The following is a 10,453-nucleotide window of genomic DNA, read 5'->3' as shown; positions in this document are numbered from 1 at the left end:
CATTCTTACTGATAATTTGGGCACTGATTATCAGTGTCTTGATTATCAGTGCAGTCCCAACAGTGCCCACCAGTGCTGCCAATCTGTGTCCACCAATCCTGCCAATCAGTGCCTATCAGTGCTGCCAATCAGTGCCCATCAGTGCCTCCTCATCAGTATCAGTGTCCCCTATCAGTGCTGCCTATCATTGCACATCATTGCCACCTATCAGTGCCGCCTATCAGGGCAGCCTCATCAGTGCCTCCTCATTAGTTCCCACCAGCGTCGCCTCATCAGTGCAACCTATCAGTGCCCATCAATGCCACCTCTTTAGTGCCACCTCATCAGTGTCCCCTATCAGTGCTGCCTATCATTGCCACCTATCAGTGCCCATCATTGCCGCCTATCCGTGCAGCCTTATCAGTGCCTCCTCATTAGTGCCCATCAATGCCACCTCATCAGTGCCCATCAATGCCCAACAGTGCCACCTCATCAGTGTCCATCAGTGCAGCAATATCAGCGTACATCAGTGAAGGAGAACAAATACCTGTTTGTAAAATTTTATAACAAACTATGAAAAGGGGCTTTTTGTTCAAATTTTTTTTGGTAATTTTTTCTTTATTTAGCAAAAATAAAAAAGCCAGTAATGATTAAATACCACCAAAAGAAAGCTCTATTTGTGCGAAAGATAAAAAATGTGTACAGTATTGCATGACCACGCAATTGTCAGTCAACGTGCAACAGCACTGAAAGCTGAAAATTGGCCTGGGCAGGAGGGAGGTAAAAGTGCCGGGTAGGCAAGTGGTTAAATAACACTTCATTCCTCTTTATGCACTGCAGCAATCTGCGATGCGGTGTAGTATGTAGCAACACATTGCTCTGAAAAAAAAAAAAAAACTGAGGAGAGTACAACATGTCCTACGTTTTCAGTGCAACTCCTCCAAGCTGTTTTTATGACACTTTCATTTCTATGAGTTGCCCTTCTCCTCACACAAAACAGGCTGAAGACATTCCATATGAAATTCTCAGTCACTGATCTGCTCTGAGATCACAGCTGAGGGGCGTGTCCTCCTGCTGATTGGCTGTCACACTCTGCTTCCTCATTGACGAGACTGACCAATCAGCGTGCACACGGGAATCCCCCAGCAATAGGAAGCTGTAATATGATGAGTAGCAGATTGCATTGTATTGTTTATGGATTTTGTAAGTTTTGTAACACAGATCTACTAGGGAAGGAGACAAGGAGAAGCTGAGGATCCCACAGGAGGAGGTAATGTCACTGACTCCTTGCTTTTTCAGCCCTTGTCCATACTTTAGAGGGGATCTGCAAAGCATTGTGGTCCTTGTCTGTACTGCTGTCATTTTCTGTCTGCTCTTTGTATATAGTGGATTGTTGTGCTAGGTCCTTTATAGCTGATCACATGGCACAGACATAAACAGGAGGGTACAGCTGTGTATGATTTATAGAGGATGCAGAGCGTCACATGTCTGATGATCCAGCCTGTCCATCCAAAACTGATTATTATTATTATTATACAGGATTTATATAGTGCCAACAGTTTACACAGTGCTTTACAATAACAGGGCAGACAATCAGTGTAATCAGGGGGCTCTGCTCATTGGAGTTTACAGTCTAATTATGCCCGATCTGTACAAAGGGGTCCGGCTTTTGGAAAACCTTTCAGGTATATATTACTGGGGTTTCAGCAGGAGTAGGGAGACTCCATGCAGGAGGGTGCAACTATGGTAATCTAGCTGCTGCTGGCACTTGGATCTAGTAACCCTTTGGGTGATTGAACCCACCACCAGGGTGGATAACAATCAATGATTTTTCTTTTAAAAATCAGATTTTTTTGATTTAAATAAATGTATTTATTTTTTTATCAAATTTATTTTAATAAAATGCTTATGGAGTAAAAATCTAACTAAAGATAGTTTTCTATTTAAGACACATTAATCATTTAGTTTATTCAGCATAAAATGGAGCTTAGTTATGTAGCATTAGGCTGTATTATTATTATTTATTATTATTATTATTATACAGGATTTATATAGTGCCAACAGTTTACACAGCGCTTTACAATAACAGGGCAGACAGTACAGTTACTATACAATTGAATACAGTAGTAATCAGGGGGTTCTGCTCATTGGAGTATACAATCTAATTATGCCCGAAGGGGTCCGGCTTTTGGAAAACCTTTCAAGTATATATTACTGGGGTTGCAGCAGGAGTAGGGAGACTCCATGCAGGAGGGTGCAACTACTGGTAATCTAGCTGCTGCTGGCACTTAGGTCTAGTAACCCTTTGGGTGATTGAACCCACCACAAGGGTGGATAAAAATCAATGAATGTTTTTTAAAAAAAAATCTAAATCAATTTTATTTTATTTTTTTATCAAATTTATTTTAATAAAATGCTTTTGGAGTAAAAATCTAAAGATAGTTTTCTATTCAAGATACAATAATAATTTAGTTTATTCAGCATGAAATTGAGCTTAGTTATGTAGCATTAGGCTGTATTATTGTTATTATTATCATATAGGATTTATATAGTGCCAACAGTTTGCGCAGCACTTTACAACATGAGGGCAGACATTACAGTTACTATACAATTCAATACAGGAGGAATCAGAGGGCCCTGCTGTATGATTGAATCGGTTCTGATATCACTGTTTTACTAACCTCACAGCTTATTATTCTTAATAGGAAACCTTCATTTTGTTTGCAAATATTAAAGATTCTAACCACCATCAAGAATGAGTCCTTGCATTTAAAGAGCACCTGTCATTTCAGATCCATCATGGCAGCGCCTGTTAGTGGGCATCCGCTCACCTTCTGCTGTCCCTCACCTTGTTGTGTCACTGCCGTATCACCAGCCGCCCATTAAAGTGAATGGGACTGTCGGTGAGTCAACAGCGGGTCAGAGGAGGAGCTACTGTGGGACAGAAATTACAGTTGCTCTTTAAAATATGATTTAAATCGACTTGATTTAAATCAAATCCACCCTGCCCACCACTGTTACTGGAATATCAGAGTTTGGTTGATCGTTTCGGTGAGTTGTACCACCTTAATGGGTTTTCAAATAATTCTTGCTAATTAATTTTTTTTTTTTTAAACTTGTGTATTGCAGCTTTTTTAAATAGAAATGGGGCAACCCTTCACTGCAAGGGTTAAATGGTTGTTCAATCTAGGGGTGCAGGGATGAGCTGTAATGCTTACCCCATTCCTGGCTCCAGCAGGCTTTCTTTATCCATGCGATCAGTCAGCCATGGTGGCATGCTTGCCATCCCAATATAAAACGCAGGCTTAATAGCCCTGCATAGTACGTGATGAAGCTACAGATGAGAGCAGCATTGGAGTCTGCTGCATTGAGGATAGGGTAAGTGCTACATATTTTAGCTGCACCCCTAGTCTAAACAAGCATTTGACCCTTGGAGTGTGTGGGGGGGGGCTGCTGCAAGGGCAAATTTGGTCTAAATCTGGGGTCTCCAAACTTTCTAAACAAAGAGCCAGTTTACTTTAGACTTAAGGGGGTGCCAGAGTGTGGCCATTGGGATTAGAAAAGGCCCTGAGGTTAGTTTGAATAAACAATGCCCCATCTTTGGTGTCAGTGGGAGGAATTGTGTCAATATGAGGAATTGTGCCCCATCTTTGGTGTCAGTGGGAGGAATAGCGCCCCATCATTAGTGTGAGTGGGAGAAATAGTGCCCCATCTATGGTGTCAGTGGGAGGAATAGTGCCCCATCTATGGTGTCAGTGGGAGGAATAGTGCCCCATCTATGGTGTCAGTGGGAGGACTAGTGCCCCATCTATGGTGTCAGTGGGAGGACTAGTGCCCCATCTATGGTGTCAGTGGGAGGACTAGTGCCCCATCTATGGTGTCAGTGGGAGGACTAGTGCCCCATCTATGGTGTCAGTGGGAGGACTAGTGCCCCATCTATGGTGTCAGTGGGAGGACTAGTGCCCCATCTATGGTGTCAGTGGGAGGACTAGTGCCCCATCTATGGTGTCAGTGGGAGGACTAGTGCCCCATCTATGGTGTCAGTGGGAGGACTAGTGCCCCATCTATGGTGTCAGTGGGAGGACTAGTGCCCCATCTATGGTGTCAGTGGGAGGACTAGTGCCCCATCTATGGTGTCAGTGGGAGGACTAGTGCCCCATCTATGGTGTCAGTGGGAGGACTAGTGCCCCATCTATGGTGTCAGTGGGAGGACTAGTGCCCCATCTATGGTGTCAGTGGGAGGACTAGTGCCCCATCTATGGTGTCAGTGGGAGGACTAGTGCCCCATCTATGGTGTCAGTGGGAGGACTAGTGCCCCATCTATGGTGTCAGTGGGAGGAATAGTGCCCCATCTATGGTGTCAGTGGGAAGAATAGCGTCTCATCGTTGGCGTCATTGGGAGGATTTGTTCCCCATTGTTGGTGTCACTGGGAGGAATTGTTCCCCATTGTTGGTGTCACTGGGAGGAATTGTTCCCCATTGTTGGTGTCACTGGGAGGAATTGTTCCCCATTGTTGGTGTCACTGGGAGGAATTGTTCCCCATTGTTGGTGTCACTGGGAGGAATTGTTCCCCATTGTTGGTGTCACTGGGAGGAATTGTTCCCCATTGTTGGTGTCACTGGGAGGAATTGTTCCCCATCGTTGGTGTCACTGGGAGGAATAGTTCCCCATCGTTGGTGTCACTGGGAGGAATAGTTCCCCATCGTTGGTGTCACTGGGAGGAATAGTTCCCCATCGTTGGTGTCACTGGGAGGAATTGTTCCCCATCGTTGGTGTCACTGGGAGGAATTGTTCCCCATCGTTGGTGTCACTGGGAGGAATTGTTCCCCATCGTTGGTGTCACTGGGAGGAATTGTTCCCCATCGTTGGTGTCACTGGGAGGAATTGTTCCCCATCGTTGGTGTCACTGGGAGGAATTGTTCCCCATCGTTGGTGTCATTGGGAGCAATTGTGCCCTTTCATTGGTGTTAGTGGGGGGGAATGGTCTTATTGTTGGTATCAGTGGATAAAAATAGTGCCCCAATGGCCAGATAAAAGCAAGCACAGGGCCGCATCTGGCCCCCCAACCCCAATTTGGGGACCACTGGAGTTTAGCTTTAAAGCCCAACTCCTGGGAAACCTAAAAATGATCACAGTGGGACTGTGCCTGCACTTCAAGGGATAATCGCTCATGTAGGTCTGAATACATAAAAAAGAAGATTTACTTACCCAATCGTCCATACCTCAGCTCTGCTAGACTGGTCCCCATATTGTTTTCTCCCCCATGCTCTAACCATCTATGGTCCTGACATCATCAAGACCGATACAGGGTCTATAGCCCTGCATTGGGTGTGTTGACACAGAGGGACAGTCCACTGGCAGAAAAGGGGGGGGGTGCCCTATCTTCTGGTAGAGTAGAGGATTGGGTAACCTAAAGTGCTTTTGCTCTCTTCTAGATGAGCAGTTAACCCTTGCAGTGGGGGGACAGCCCAATTTCCCAATATACCATGTGTTGTGGTGCACTGCGGTTTGTTGCGTTTGGCTTCTACTGTATAAGACATTGGGGTGCCATTCACAATGAATGACGCCCAACATAGAGCAGGTGTGTTGCCATGGGTTGTGGCAGTGCATGTTAACATGTGGGTTTTCATTCCACGATTCCACCACGCATAAGTGTGAATGGGCCCTTTGAGGTATTCCACCATACAAGAAAGTCCCTGTGACTAATTAAAGGAAACCTATCATTGCAGAAATATGTAGGCTGCCATTGCTGACCTCCTGAAATGCTAGTCGTCTGTCTGTGTTCCTGTCCCCCTGATATAAATACTTAGTCACTCATCTCAAATAAGTATGAAGATGCAGTTCTGGCTTGGCTGACCGCGTGATTCTTCTGGATCATTATCATTGAAAGTTTTAAGCTCAATATACACATTACAATTTTTGTGCAATCAACTTCAGATTTACCAAAATATGTAATAGGGGGACCTACCTAAACCATACAATCAGTATCCAAGCAGACAGTTCCCTGCAATACATAGGTGATGGTAGATCCAAGGGCACTTTCACACTGGTGCGCATCGAAACTGCCTGTAAAACGCCTATGCGTTAATGGAGCATTTTGCGGCACTTTTGCAGCATTTGCGGTGCATTTTTTAAAGAGCATGTGACTCAAAGGCTGCACTAAAAACACTTAGCGTGTGCGTTTTTGATGCGGTTCCCATTCCTTTCATTGGAGAGGAGCATTTTTAGTGCTTGGTTTTTTTTTTTTTTTTTTTTTTTTTTCTTTACACCCCCCTGAACATGCTCCAAAAATGTGTCAGGCAGGATTTTTTACACTGCAACGGAAGTGCACCGCCCCAGTGTGAAGAAATACATGGAATTTAAAGGGAAGCATTTTTCTTGAGCTTTTCAGGTGCTTTTTTTAAACGCAAAAGCGCTTGAAAGACTCCACAGTGTAATAGCAGCCTAAGGTTAAGCCTAAGTTACCCTAAAAAAAAGCACCTGGAAAGCTCAAGAAAAAAACGCTTCTCTTTAAAATCAATTCATGTGTTCACACTGGGGCGGTGCGCTTCCGTTGCGGTGTAAAAAATCCTGCTTGCAGCATTTTTGAAGCATGTTAAAGAAAATCCTCACCAAAAAATGAAAGCAATGGAAAATGCAGCACGTGCGTTTTTTAAATCGCATGTCCTTTTAAAAAAACAAATGTGGTAATATTGCAGCAAAAATGCATTTGCAGTGGATCAGTGTGAAAATCGCCTAAGCCCAGGTTCACACTGACAGCAGGAATGAAATGGTGCGAGTTCAGCTGTTCAATTTCAATCCCGCATGTCAGTCCCGACTTCGGGGTCGATTTCAGAGACATCTGTGTGGGTTTCTGCACTGATGTCTATTGAAATCGCACCCTGATTTCAGAAACTACTTTTGGGAATCGTTGCAGCGTCGCACCGATTCGGACGGTGCAATTGCTGCAGATTTGGCATGCGATTTGACATGTCAAACCTCATGCCAAATCGCTCCAATGTGAACCTAGGCTTAAGGAGATTGTACAGTCAGATGGGTGGTGACTTCTAAAAGCAGAGGATCAATAGAACAGCCAGTTAGAAGGTGTCGTATCTTTGTACTTCATGAAATATGTGGCCACCTGTGATTACCCATATTGGCATGGGATGTTGTGTTTTGTTTTTTTGATGATAGCATGATAGAGATATTTGTTTTGGTTTGGTTTTGTATCAAGGTATGTGGCTAGAAGGATGCAAAGCAGCAGGAAGGTTGCCTTGGTAGCCGATTTAGAAGGTTGCAAACTATAGATAAACAGGGCAAAACAAAATTCTACCCATTTTACATTTTTACCGCTTCTGTTTTTCGCTTTCATAAAGGTCCTCGGATTCATTCCAAGTTACAGGGAGGATTAACAAACGTAAAGAAATTTATTTATAAAAAAGAACCCACAGTTTTGTCTGAAATAACTTTAAATTGATCAGCATTCTTCATTGTTTGTTCTATATTTAATAAAAATTAGCCTTGAGTTTCGATTCAACAGAATGTTTAACCCCTTAGCGCTTCAAGCCTAAAGTACACACGATAAGAATATCGGGCGGATGATCCCTTTTTTTTTTTTTTTTTGCATGCTAGTCTCATGTCGAAAACCAATAGAATACTAAAGTTCAGAAAATTCCTGTACGACTGAATACAACGTCAAAAGTGATGTATTGTAATGTATTCTTTCATTTCTGAGCATGCGTGGTCTTCGAGCTTGTCCCTTCGGATATTTTCACACGAACTGTCGCGATCGGCTGTGGAAAGCTGTGTACTAACGATTGGATTATCCGATGATCACTCCCAAAGCGGTATTTTCCATCCCATTTTTCTCATCGTGTGTATTACGCATTAGGGTAAAACAAATGTTAATGCCTAAGCACAATTTTGCAACTTTGACACGTGTTAGACAAACTATACATATCATCACAACTATTTTGTGCATCCAGGTGTATTATACCTTATTTTTTCAGGACAAATTGGGCTTTCATTTGGTGGTAAATGGTAATTAATATCTCCTGATTTTTTTTTTATTATTATTATAATCAAAGGAAAACTGGCCCACAATAGTGCATTTCTTTTTTTTTTAAATGTAGATGTATATTTCTTGCTACTACCATAATGTACCACCAAAGAACAACCCAAAATAAATTCTCCTTCCTCCGACGATCATAGCGATACTTTATATGTGCATGTTAGTTGTTTTTTGTACCCATAGTACAGCCCAGAAACAATAGTGCACATTTTGCTTTTTTTTTTTTATCCTATCTAAAACACACTGATACTAATTTAACCACTTGCCGCCCGCCATATAGTAACATGACGTCAGCAAAGTGGTTCTGTTATCCTGACCGGACGTGATCAGGATAACAGAGCCGGCGCGCGCCGATCGGAGGTGCTGTGTGTCAGTCTGGAGCTTCTGACAGAGGCTTCTTACCACGTGATCAGCTGTAACCAATCACAGATGATCATCGCGTGAACCAAGAAGTGCCGGTAAACAGCTTTTCTTGGTTCGCGCTGATCGGCGGCTCTCCCTGTTGGGGGGGTCTGCGCTGATAGTCAGCACGTTGATTATCAGCACAGCCCCCATCACATGTGCCCATCAGCTGCCAGTTACTACCCATCAGCCGCCAGCCTGTTCCCGATAAAAAAACGCCTGTCAGTGCCCATAAATGTGCCAATCTGCCCCATCAGTGATGGCTGTCAGTGCCCTTCAAATGCCACTCAGTAATGCCTGTCAGCAGCTCCTCATCTGTGCTGCCTATCAGTGTCACCTATTAGTACCCATCAGTGCTGCCTATCAGTGGCCATCAGTTTTTTTTTTTCAAAAATTTTGGTCTTTTTTAGTTTGTTTAGCAAAAAATAAAAACCTCAGAGGTGATCAAATACCACCAAAAGAAAGCTCTATTTGTGGGAAGAAAATGATAAAAATTTTTGTTACAGCGTAGCATGACCGCGCAATTGTCATTCAAAGTGCGACAGCGCTGAAAGCTGAAAATTGTCGTGGACAGGAAGGCGAAAGAGTGCCCAGTATTGAAGTGGTTAAAAATGCTTTTTAAAAAAAAAATAAAATACTGCCCAAAATATACTGACCCTAACCTTTGACCCAAACACTAATCCTGGCACTGATCTAGATCAAATCTTGATCTAGGTAGTTTTTCTTAATTTTTTTTTTTAATTCTTTCTTATTTTTTTGTTATACACAGTTTTGTTTTAATTTTCACCCTGCAAGGAGAGAGCGATACAATGTGTCTCTCTTCCATTTAGAGAGAGAGAGAGAAAACACAGAGGTGGGCTACACAGTGACTGATCACTGCAGTAGCCAATCAGAGGTTATCACAGCGATCAGGTGACCCAGAACCAGGAGTTTGGGGTCCCGATTGTTCGTATGGGACCCCGGGGTCCTGGTGAGACCCTGGTCGCTGTGCTGGGACTGCGCTGTGTGGCACGTTCCCAGCACAAAGACAGATATTCTTCTGTACCGATCTTCCTAGACAACTGCAATGTGAAAGCCCTCGGCTATAGCACCTGTAAAGGACCTCAGTGTGAAAGTAGCCTAAGGCAGGCTATACATGGGTCGAATTTAGAAAGAATTTTCTTTAGAATTTTCGTTCGTATTTCGCACCATTAGTGGGCTGCAGCAACAGCCGATTTTCGTGTGGCCATCAAATTTGAGTAATCAGACATGTTGGAAATTTTTTGAAAAACTAACGATTTTCTAATCAATGATGGGAAAATCGTGCAAGAAATGTAATCGAAAAAGAAATGCGCACGTGCAAGAAAAGAAAATTCCCGGAAAGAAAAGAAGATTCCCAGCCACAAATTCTTTTCTGTAGCAACATGAGGTGAAATTGAAGGCTTGGATGGCTGAATTTCGAAATCAATGGTGGCATCATCGGATCATGAAACACACAAATTTTCTGGTTTTCAAAAGAAAATTCTTTCGAAATCCGACCATGTATGGCCTGCCTTAGAAACAAAACAAACTGTAAACCCTCTGTACTTCTTTAGTTTTGAAACACCTGGAATGTATTTAGCTGATTTAAAGCAGAGGTTTGCTGAAAAAAATACTGCAGCTGCTGACTTTTAATATATGGACACTTACCTGTCCAGGGAGCCCGCGGTGTCAGCAGCCGAAGCCGATCCGTTCTTCGGCTCTTGGCTGCTACCGCCGCCATCCTCGGTAAGGGAATAAGGAAGTGAAGCCGTGCGGCTTCACTTCCTGGTTCCCTACTGCGCATGCGCGAGTCACGCTGCGCGTCCTCTCAGGTCCCTGCTGTATTCTGTGTCTCACAGAATACAGCGGGGGAGGACGGGGTAGGCGGCGGAAGTGGCGTAGGTCACCGCAATCACCGCAGTGATCTATGCCAGGAAGTGGGAGTAAATACCTGTATTAGACAGATATCTGCTCCCTCCTCCCCCCTGAAAGGTGCCAAATGTGACACCGAAGGGGGGGAG

General features: G+C 43.6%; 1 protein-coding gene across 3 annotated transcripts in view; it reads left to right on the top strand.

Annotated features, from left to right (window-relative positions):
• Window positions 1-1,071: 1,071 nt before the first annotated feature.
• The window catches only part of TNIP1 (TNFAIP3 interacting protein 1), a 111,527-nt gene continuing 102,145 nt past the window's right edge, over window positions 1,072-10,453 (top strand). The window contains exon 1 of one of the 3 annotated variants that reach the window (XM_073621108.1): window positions 1,072-1,249. The gene's annotated coding sequence lies outside the window, so the exon portion shown is untranslated. The remainder of the gene's footprint in view (window positions 1,250-10,453) is intronic. The other 2 variants (XM_073621105.1, XM_073621107.1) reach the window with 2 other exon arrangements.

The sequence above is a fragment of the Aquarana catesbeiana genome, linkage group LG03, assembly GCF_042186555.1.
Source record: "Aquarana catesbeiana isolate 2022-GZ linkage group LG03, ASM4218655v1, whole genome shotgun sequence".
Lineage (NCBI taxonomy): Eukaryota > Metazoa > Chordata > Amphibia > Anura > Ranidae > Aquarana > Aquarana catesbeiana.
Note: the sequence above shows the minus strand (reverse complement) of the source record. Positions and strands in the feature narration are given on the sequence as shown.